Source organism: Python bivittatus, unplaced genomic scaffold (genome assembly GCF_059951505.1).
Source record: "Python bivittatus isolate LINGU-HERP-01145 unplaced genomic scaffold, Pbiv_v1 ctg000850_np1212, whole genome shotgun sequence".
Taxonomy (NCBI): domain Eukaryota; kingdom Metazoa; phylum Chordata; class Lepidosauria; order Squamata; family Pythonidae; genus Python; species Python bivittatus.
In genome coordinates this window covers 16227443-16238557 of record NW_028277112.1, presented here as the reverse complement: position 1 = coordinate 16238557, position 11115 = coordinate 16227443, and positions in this window count along the sequence as shown.

The following is an 11115-nucleotide window of genomic DNA, read 5'->3' as shown; positions in this document are numbered from 1 at the left end:
CCAATTGTGCCCTTATCTTATACAAGACCTACAATAAATCATGTCTATGTTGTCACCCATTTGACTACTGCAATATGCTTTATATCGGGCTGCTTTTAAAGACCACTCAGAAACTGCAACTGGACTAGTGGCTGATGTGTTAACTGGCAGCTATGCTAGAAGCTGATTTACTTTGGAAAGCTGCACCAATGATGTTTAATGTAATGTACCATCTTTTATATTTTTAGTTTAACAATAGACAAAGACATATAGACAGGCGTACACATAGACCCTTCAGATCAATGTTGACTTCTGGAGATTGCCTGGACTAGTCGCTGTAGTTTTCTTGGCAAGATTTTCAGAAGTGATTTGCCCTTGCCTGCTTCCCAGGGCTGAGAGAGTGACTGGCCCAGGGTCACCCAGGTGGCTTCATGCCTAGGCAGGACTAGAACTCACAGTATCCTGGTTTCTAGCCTAGTGACTTGACCACTACACTAAATTGACTCTTACATAGTATATGAGTTTTCTGATTTTCTGATGTAGCTATTTAAATTGTAATTGTAAACCTTTTGTGGATATTTTAACATTTTTCTTATATCATGTGAGGGTTACCAGATTGTGCCAGGATATAAATTCATCTATCATCCACCCACCCACCCACTCACCTATGCATCCATGCATCCATCTTAAATTGATCAATTAGTTTAAGTTGAAGCTTCCCAGCTTCAGGCATCTGCAGTTACAAAATCTAATTTGGGGCTTTTAATAATTTAGCAAGCTTCTACAAGGGGATGGTTATAGTACATTTGCTCATACTACAAAATTGTAGCTGTCTAGAGGTGATGTCCTTTGGTTTTAATTGACTTTTGAGGCAACATTTTCATTTTGTTTCAGCTGGAGAGAGATTTTTGATCTACAAAATTACTTGGAGCTATCCATGGTCCTGATTTCAGCTGCCCTTCACATAAGATTGCTTTTATTTTAACTTAGTTTATTGTATTTCCTGGAATGGATTCTATCTGCACAGTCTTGCCAGTTTGCATATTCTACCTGGACTGGATGCTTATTAGAATTGGTCTTATTAAATGTCATTGATTTTCCTCATAAACTTGAGTAACTTTAAAATATGATACATATTGGGCAGGTATTTATTTCCATTAATTATTGGGATAGTCTCAACTTTTTGGGACTACACTTTTCCAGAACCAATACAAACAGGTTACATTCTGGCATAACTGAAATAAAATTTCAGTTCCAAAATTAAAAAGACCTTAAGAGAGACCCAAACTTCAGATGCGGCTGTGTGCAGAATTATAGTACATAAATAATTTCCAAATAAAATGAAAATCTGATAGCACCTTTCTGTCATACTTAAGAATTGCTTTGAGCTCTGCTTTTCTTTTACTTTTATTCCTTCATGTTATTGAAGAACATGAAAGGAACTTAAGGTCTTCTTCTCCACACATACAAAGTCAAGTTATCCAGATTAGTGAACCCCAGGCAAAGAGTAAGAGTGATCATGTTGCAAAGAGTGAAAAACACATGTAAAGGTAATGCAAATTTTACTTTTATTCCATTTAAATTTCCCTAATAGATAATAAGCTGAAAACTGCACTTTCCAGAATGTTGTGATGTAGCTGCAGTTGCGGTGTGTGTGTGTGTGTGTGATGGTATTCAAAAAGGAGTATATTATGGAAAGTGCACATAAAACTGCATAGATTAAAGGAAAGTGCTCAGAAAAACACATTATATTCAGAAAAAAATCACTTGCAAAATGCATATATTAAGGGGAAAAACAGAAAAAGCATACTAACATGTGTATATTAAAAGAAATATACATAAAAGCATATACATTTTTGGACTAATAATGGTGAAAGAAAGTGCAAACTTATTATGAAATGAGTTGGAATGAATTTAGTCTTGTAAAAATAAGGAGTCTGACAAACTGAAATGTGATGGAGTCATTCATTCCTTTACCTGAAATTATAACTTTAGGGTTAGTGTTGCTCTTTCCATTGAGTAACTTCAGTTATTAAGTAAGCACAGCTTTTAATTCAACATTTGCTATTCTTAACATTAGAGAAACCTAGAAAACTAGAGCAACACATTTCACACATTTGAGGTACACAGTCTAAGCAAAACAGGAACAAATACAAAGAAGGAAGTAACTGCTTGAAGTTTTTCTTGATAAAGAATATCAATTTGCTTGAACAGGAATGTTTTGAAGGACAGCACAACACAGCACAGACAAAGGTCTCAGTGGAACACCTGATGGTATTTGTTTGAATTTACCATTTGTAGGAGAAGAGTTGGCTTCACTGAACAGCTTTATGACTCTAAAATAGATAAATAGCTTTGCTTATCTCTGCTAAAAGCTATTATCTCATTTTACCATTGCTAGATGTATGTTAAGCATTAAAGATAAAAGCTTTTGCAATTTGTTATCTTTAAAGTAAATAAAATCAAGTCTCCTTCCAGTGGAATTTTGTTCCTAGTGATTTCACGGATGCATCTGTGCTGTCTCCTTGATAACAATATGGAAATGTTTTGTTTTCAGGATGTCGTTTCAACTTCCCAGGCTACCCTACAGCTCTGAAATTCCTGGTCATTTCCATTCCACTACTAAGAAGGGAAGCACTGCTAAACTTCTGCTCCCAGAAAAAGTCAGCCAGGTGTGGGTATCTTTTCCTCCTCTATTTCAGAAGCATTGTGCTGAAATTGTCCTCCATCTTTCCCCAACACCATTCTTATTCAGCTTGATGGAAATGAAATATTTTTTTTTCCCAAAAGAAAAACATTTGGTGAATTTCTGATGGGCAGGATATAGGATTTATATTCTTAACTTAGTCACAATGCAGCGAAGGGTTGTGCCCACTGTTGGACAACCATGTTTTCAGCAGCCTGCAGCCTCTCCATCATCTCACATTAAATCTCCCCCTCCTACCTGAAAAAAGTTGTCATACAGAAGTTCTTCTTATGAAGCTTTACCAGATCAAGAAACAGAAACAGAGATGTTCAGAAAAAGAAAAACAAGAGCAGCTGTGCCATCATATAAAAATAAAGTACCCTCAAAGGCACCACCAAAATAAATTCTAAAGAAACTCTAAAACACTCTGAGAATGAGACTGAAATATATATATATATATATATATATATATATATATATATATACACATACATACACACACACACACACATACAGTAGTATATATATATTTGTGGAAGAAATAATATTTTGGGAAACTGGAAGGCGGATTACAGCATAATATTAATGTCAAGCTCCTTCTACATGATCAGCTGAATCCTTTCTTGTTTTATCTCTACCCTGACATGACAAAGTTCCTCTCTGTATATTTGACATTATGGAAAAATGATATTAAATTCATACTTCCATTCTTCCACCCCCCAAATGCCAATATCTGGATTATTTTTAAATGTACACCTTTTCACTACGTTACGCAAGCCCCTTCGCCACGACAAGGACAGGTCATGACAGAGAGTTCTGACAAAATGTGGTCCACTGGAGAAGGAAATGGCAACCCACTCCAGTATCCTTGCCAAGAAAACCCCATGGACAATGTTAAAAGGCTAAAAGATATGACGCCGGAAGATGAGCCCCTCAGGTCGGAAGGTGTCCAATATGCTACTGGGGAAGAGCGGAGGGCAATTCCAAGTAGCTCCAGAAAGAGTGAAGCGGCTGGGCCAAAGCCGAAAGGACGTTCAGCTGTGGATGTATCTGGAAGCGAAAAGAAGGTCCGATGCTGTAAAGAACAATATTGTATAGGTACCTGGAATGTAAGATCTATGAACCAAGGCAAGCTGGATGTGGTCAAACATGAGATGACAAGATTGAACATCGACATCTTGGGAATCAGCGAACTGAAATGGATGGGAATGGGTGAATTTAATTCGGGTGACTATTATATCTACTACTGTGGGCAAGAAACCCTTAGAAGAAATGGAGTTGCACTCATAGTCAATAAGAGAGTGGGAAAGGCAGTAATGGGGTACAACCTCAAAAACGACAGAATGATCTCAGTGCGTATCCAAGGCAAACCATTCAATATCACAGTCATCCAAGTCTATGCCCCAACCACTGATGCTGAAGAAGCTGAAGTTGACCGCTTCTATGAAGACCTACAACACCTTCTAGAACTAGCACCAAAAAAAGATGTCCTTTTCATCATAGGGGATTGGAATGCTAAAGTAGGAACTCAAGGAGTAATCGGAATAACAGGCAAGTTTGGCCTTGGAGTACAAAATGAAGCAGGGCAAAGGCTAATAGAGTTCTGTCAAGAGAACAAGCTAGTCATAGCAAACACTCTTTTCCAACAACACAAGAGACGACTCTACACATGGACATCACCAGATGGTCAATACCGAAACCAGATTGATTATATACTTTGCAGCCAAAGATGGAGAAGCTCTATACAGACAGCAAAAACAAGACCAGGAGCTGACTGTGGCTCAGATCATGAGCTTCTTACTGCAAAATTTAGGCTTAAATTGAAGAATGTAGGGAAAACCACTAGACCACTCAGGTATGACTTAGATCATATTCCTTGTGAGTACACAGTGAAGGTGATGAATAGATTTAGAGGATTAGATTTGGTAGACAGAGTGCCTGAAGAACTATGGACGGAGGTCTGTAACATTGTACAGGAGGCAGCAACTAAAACCATCCCAAAGAAAAAGAAATGCAAGAAAGCAAAATGGCTGTCTGATGAGGCTTTACAAATAGCTGTGGAAAGAAGGAATGCGAAAAGCAAGGGTGAAAGGGAAAGATATAAGCAACTGAATGCAGATTTCCAGAGAATAGCCAGGAGAGATAAGAAGGCCTTCTTAAACGAACAATGCAAAGAAATTGAGGAAAACAATAGAATGGGGAAGACTAGAGATCTCTACAAGAAAATTGGAGATATGAAAGGAACGTTTAGTGCAAAGATGGGCATGATAAAGGACAAAAAAGGCAGGGACCTAACAGAAGCAGAAGAGATTAAGAAGCGGTGGCAAGAATACACAGAAGAACTATACAAGAAAGATCTTAATGTCCCTGATGTCCACGCTGGTGTGATCACTGACCTTGAGCCAGACATCCTAGAGAGTGAAGTCAAGTGGGCCTTAGGAAGCATTGCTAACAACAAAGCTAGTGGAGATGACAGTATTCCAGCTGAGTTATTTAAAACACTAAAAGATGATGGTGTTAAAGTGCTGTGCTCAATATGCCAGCAAGTTTGGAAAATGCAACAGTGGCCACGGGATTGGAAAAGGTCAGTTTATGTTCCAGTTCCAAAGAAGGGCAACACCAAAGAATGCTCAAACTATCGCACAATTGCACTCATTTCACATGCTAGCAAGGTTATGCTCAAAATCCTACAAGTTAGGCTTCAGCAATACATGAACCGAGAACTACCGGATGTACAAGCTGGGTTTCGAAGAGGCAGAGGAACTAGAGATCAAATCGCCAACATTCGCTGGATCATGGAGAAAGCACGAGAGTTCCAGAAAAATATCTACTTCTGCTTCATTGACTATGCAAAAGCCTTTGATTGTGTGGATCACAACAAACTGTGGCAAATTCTTAAAGAGATGGGAGTACCAGACCACCTTACCTGTCTCCTGGGAAATCTGTATGCGGGCCAAGAAGCAACAGTTAGAACCGGTCATGGAACAACCGATTGGTTCAAAATAGGGAAAGGTGTACGACAAGGCTGTATACTGTCACCCTGCTTATTTAACCTATATGCAGAGTACATCATGAGAAATGCCAGGCTGGAAGAATCACAAGCCGGAATCAAGATTGCAGGGAGAATCATCAACAACCTCAGATATGCGGACGATACCACCCTAATGGCAGAAAGTGAAGAAGAACTAAAGAGCCTCTTGATGAGGGTGAAAGAGGAGAGTGCAAAAGCTGGCTTGAAACTCAACATTAAAAAAACTAAGATCATGGCATCTGGACCCATCAATTCCTGCCAAATAGAAGGGGTAGAAATGGAAGCAGTAACAGACTTCATTTATTTGGGCTCCAAGATCACCGCAGATGGAGACTGCAGCCATGAAATTAAAAGACGCTTGCTTCTTGGGAGGAAAGCTATAGCAAGCCTAGATAGCATATTAAAAAGCAGAGACGTCACCTTGCCGACAAAGATCCGCATAGTCAAAGCTATGGTTTTTCCAGTAGTAATGTATGGCTGTGAGAGCTGGACCATAAAAAAGGCCGAGCGCCGAAGAATTGATGCCTTTGAACTGTGGTGCTGGAGAAGACTCTTGAGAGTCCCCTGGACTGCTAGGAGGTCAAACCAGTCAATCTTAAAGGAAATCAACCCTGATTGCTCATTGGAAGGATCGATAATGAAGCTCAAGCTCAGATATTTTGGTCACCTAATGCGAAGAGAGATCTCTTTGGAGAAGACCCTGATGCTGGGAAAGATTGAAGGCAAAAGGAGAAGAGGACGGCAGAGGATGAGATGGTTAGATAGCATCACTGAAGCAATGAGCATGAAACTGAGCAAACTGAGGGAGGCAGTGAAGGACAGGAAGGCCTGGCGCAATATGGTTCATGGGGTCACGAAGAGTCGGACACGACTTAACGACTAAACATCAAAAATTTCACTACGTTGTTCACTTTTATGTTATCCTCTCTTCCTTATGATTAAATATATTAAAGTGTTAAGGATGTCAATCTCCTGAGAGTCCTGGCAAGCTAGACAGAAATCCCATTGCTTCTAGAAGAATGAGGTAACTTAATGTGATTGTACGCTTTCCCATCTTCAATGTACTAAAACCCTATCTTTGGAAGGAAAGGCTTTCATTTCTTCAAAAGACAACTCACACAATAAGGCTGATTTGGCATTAAATTAAACTCTCATACTCTCATGTCATGATTTCAGAGGTTTCACAGTGTCAAGGCTCAATAAAAATGAGAATCAACTTCAATTGTTTCCAGATATAATTATTCATTTTAAAACACCATTGTAGAAGTGTGCAATTAAGGAAATGGGCCCAAGCTTTCATATTTATTTTAATTTGTTGGTAAAAGACTTGACCACAGCTGCACATTGGGGACTATGTTTTATACTCTTACACAATTCCATGAATGTGAGTTCAATGTTACATATATGTCTGCAGTGTTTTATCATCTGAGTGCTGCTAATTGTAAGAGGATATCTAAAGGAAAAAAAATGTGAAAAAAAGAATATCAGAATCACTGGGAATTATGCCTTACCTTTCTTTTAAAACTAGCTTATTTTACTGTGCCAAATAATTACTCACCTACCTCTCTGTGCTGCAGCTTCAAGAAAAAGATGAGTTCCTTTGTTAAACTTTATCTGCAGCCCAGCTGCATTTTCCCCATTGTTCAGCTGCTTCCCCTGATCATTTCCAGAGCATGAGGGTGGGATGGAATGGGATGGGACGGTAGGCTCTGAATCCTCAGAGCATTCTTTTCTTCATGCGAAGTAGGGAAGACTTGCATTAAACTTGCTGGAAGCACAGTAATGCGATTATGGCTTCTGAAATGTTTACTTCTTATATGTGACATAAGCCTTTGAACACATCACCAGCATTCAGACTTTCCTTGTGTAAATGATACTTCAGGCACAAAGAGCAAGACTAGATTTAAAAAACAAAACAAAGCAAAACAAAAAAAAAGCTTTTGGAGAGTCTTCACAAGCATGCAAGCACGCACACTCCCACACTGTTTAGAAACAAGTGTTTTAAAATGCTACCATGACGTGGATGTGCACGGATTCCATATGAAAAATGCTTGGATTATATAAAAAGTACCACTTATACATCTAAAACTGTAACTACTAAAGAGGTCAGCCAACATAACAAAATAATTATAATAATAATACTGATATTATTCTCTAAGTAATATTGGTTTGCATTGTCAGAGGAACTATTTTTCCTGTTCCTATGCTACGTTATGAATAAATGGGAAATATTTTCTTTCAAGCAGAGCTTTTAATGCTCATTTGATCTCTTGCTGGAGCATCACTGCAAATAGGGCCAGCCTAGCCATTGTGTTGCCTTAGGCAAAGGATGAGAGTCCCTCCTACCATTCTATGTACAGAAGGCAATTTCATTTCAATAGTAGCAACCAGACTGTTCAAAGCTTCAAAAGGGTACTTCATTCTGATGAAGCTTAACGCAAATCACACTTTCAAAGCTGCCTTGCAAAACAACATGGTCTTCTGTTTGTAAAGGATGAAGCAAAGATGCCAGATTACTTTATGCATGCTCATATCCTCTTCAACTACTGGATGTGCTGGAGGAGGCCCCAGAAGAGACATGAAGCACCTTGATGAGGCAGAGGACATTATTCCTGGGCCTTCACTAGGCAAATAACATCACATTCATGGCAGGAAGCACTTTATTAAGCCAACACGTAACCCTCACACACAGACATGTTAGGATAAGGTCTTCTGCCACCCTTGAGGGCAGCAGACTAGTTTAGTAGGCATGGGGCAGTCTATGCACTACACAAAACTCTGTTCCCTAAGAGAGGGAACTAGTCTAGGAAATGAAAAGGAACAATTGAAGAGCTGTCGCTGCCATCCCTCAGCTCTGACACCTAAGACATTTGTTTCACCCTGCCTAAAGGTAGGATCAGCCCTGATTAAGACGATGCTGTTAAAGTGCTGCACTCAATATGCCAGCAAGTTTGGAAAACGCAACAGTGGCCACGGGATTGGAAAGGTCAGTTTACGTTCCAATTCCAAAGAAGGGCAATGCCAAAGAATGCTCAAACTATTGCACAATTGCACTCATTTCACATGCTAGCAAGGTTATGCTCAAAATCCTACAAGCTAGGCTTCAGCAGTACGTGAACCGAGAACTACCGGATGTACAAGCTGGGTTTCGAAGAGGCAGAGGAACTAGAGATCAAATTGCCAACATTTGCTGGATCATGGAGAAAGCACGAGAGTTCCAGAAAAACATCTACTTCTGCTTCATTGACTATGCAAAAGCCTTTGATTGTGTGGATCACAACAAACTGTGGCAAATTCTTAAAGAGATGGGAGTACCAGACCATCTTACCTGTCTCCTGAGAAATCTGTATGTGGGCCAAGAAGCAACAGTTAGAACCGGTCACGGAACAACCGATTGGTTCAAAGTAGGGAAAGGAGTACGACAAGGCTGTATACTGTCACCCTGCTTATTTAACCTATATGCAGAGTACATCATGAGAAATGCCAGGCTGGAAGAATCACAAGCCGGAATTAAGATTGCAGGGAGAATCATCAACAACCTCAGATATGCGGATGATACCACCCTAATGGCAGAAAGTGAAGAAGAACTAAAGAGCCTCTTGATGAGGGTGAAAGAGGAGAGTGCAAAAGCTGGCTTGAAACTCAACATTAAAAAAACTAAGATCATGGCATCTGGACCCATCAATTCCTGCCAAATAGAAGGGGTAGAAATGGAAGCGGTAACAGACTTCATTTATTTGGGCTCCAAGATCACCACAGACAGAGACTGCAGCCATGAAATTAAAAGGCGCTTGCTCCTTGGGAGGAAAGCTATGGCAAACCTAGATAGCATATTAAAAAGCAGAGACGTCACTTTGCCGACAAAGATCCGCATAGTCAAAGCTATGGTTTTCCCAGTAATAATGTATGGCTGTGAGAGCTGGACCATAAAGAAGGCTGAGCACCGAAGAATTGATGCCTTTGAACTGTGGTGCTGGAGAAGACTCTTAAGAGTCCCCTGGACTGCTAGGAGGTCAAACCAGTCAATCTTAAAGGAAATCAACCCTGATTGCTCATTGGAAGAATTGATAATTAAGCTCAAGCTCAGATACTTTGGTCACCTAATGCGAAGAGAGGACTCTTTGGAAAAGACCCTGATGCTGGGAAAGATTGAAGGCAAAAGGAGAAGAGGACGGCAGAGGATGAGATGGTTACATAGCATCACTGAAGCAATGAGCATGAAACTGAGCAAAATGAGGGAGGCAGTGAAGGACAGGAAGGCCTGGCGCAATATGGTTCATGGGGTCACGAAGAGTCGGACACGACTTAATGACTGAACAACAACAACAAGATAGCATACAATGGGCTAAAGTAATTCTAGATATCTGCTTTTCCCTTTTAGTGGATATTTGCATTTTGTTAGTGTTAATTGCAGATACGTATCTTTGAATGTGTGTGTTCATATTCACCTGTCTTTCTATCCATTTATCTATCTATCCATTCACCCACCTATCTTCAGAAACAGAAAGTCAAAAGCCTGAAGCTTTCATATTTAAAAGAATCATGAAGCAAACTGATTTGATCTGGCCATTAAAATCAAAATGGCACTGTTAAATCTACTTGAAAATAAAACAGAGAGACTTTAAGTTACAATGATTACACTGAGGAAATTTAGAAGGCAAACAAATGCACTGGGGGACAAATTTCTGAAGGGCGGGGGGAAATCTTTCAGAAATATGTGAATTCTTCTGTGGTAACTTCAGCACTCAACATTTTAATACAGGCTTTGAGAAGAAATGTTTATTGCATACCATTACGAAATTGAAATTTGGGTCTTGTTTGCTTTTACAGATATTTCCCCATTACTCTGAGTCATGAAACCATGGATCTAGCAACCAGAGAGTTGATATAAACTTCTAAGTTGACACAAGTTTTCCGAATTCCATAGCCCATGCAATTTTGTTCCCAAATTATTCAGGTGGCCTTTGCTATCAAAGTCTTAGGTGTTAATTTTGCTTCCACTATAGTAAACCTTAATAAATCAAAGCAAATCCTCACATTGCTGTGCCAGTATAAACAACAGACATGCAGATGGGCTGTATTTGCTTGAATTGCAGTAATTTGAGGTAACGTAATTAAAAGTCTGACAAACACTTCAGTCAGAAGCACATGTGTTTGGGTAGAAGCAGGTTCGCTTTAAAGCAAGTGGTCCCCCCCTCCCCCAAAATGTATTGTGCTTGAGATCAAATTGTGTTTCATGCTCTTCTATGAACAGAAGGCAAAACACACTTTAAAAATGATCTGGAAAATCATTTGGATCTCACACTAATACGATTATCTCTCTGGTATTTGTTAAAACAGCCCTTCTTTTTCTGGCTTCTGCATGAGCTCGAATAAAAGATGGCAGTATTTTCAGAGCCACATTAACTTTCAAGAATCA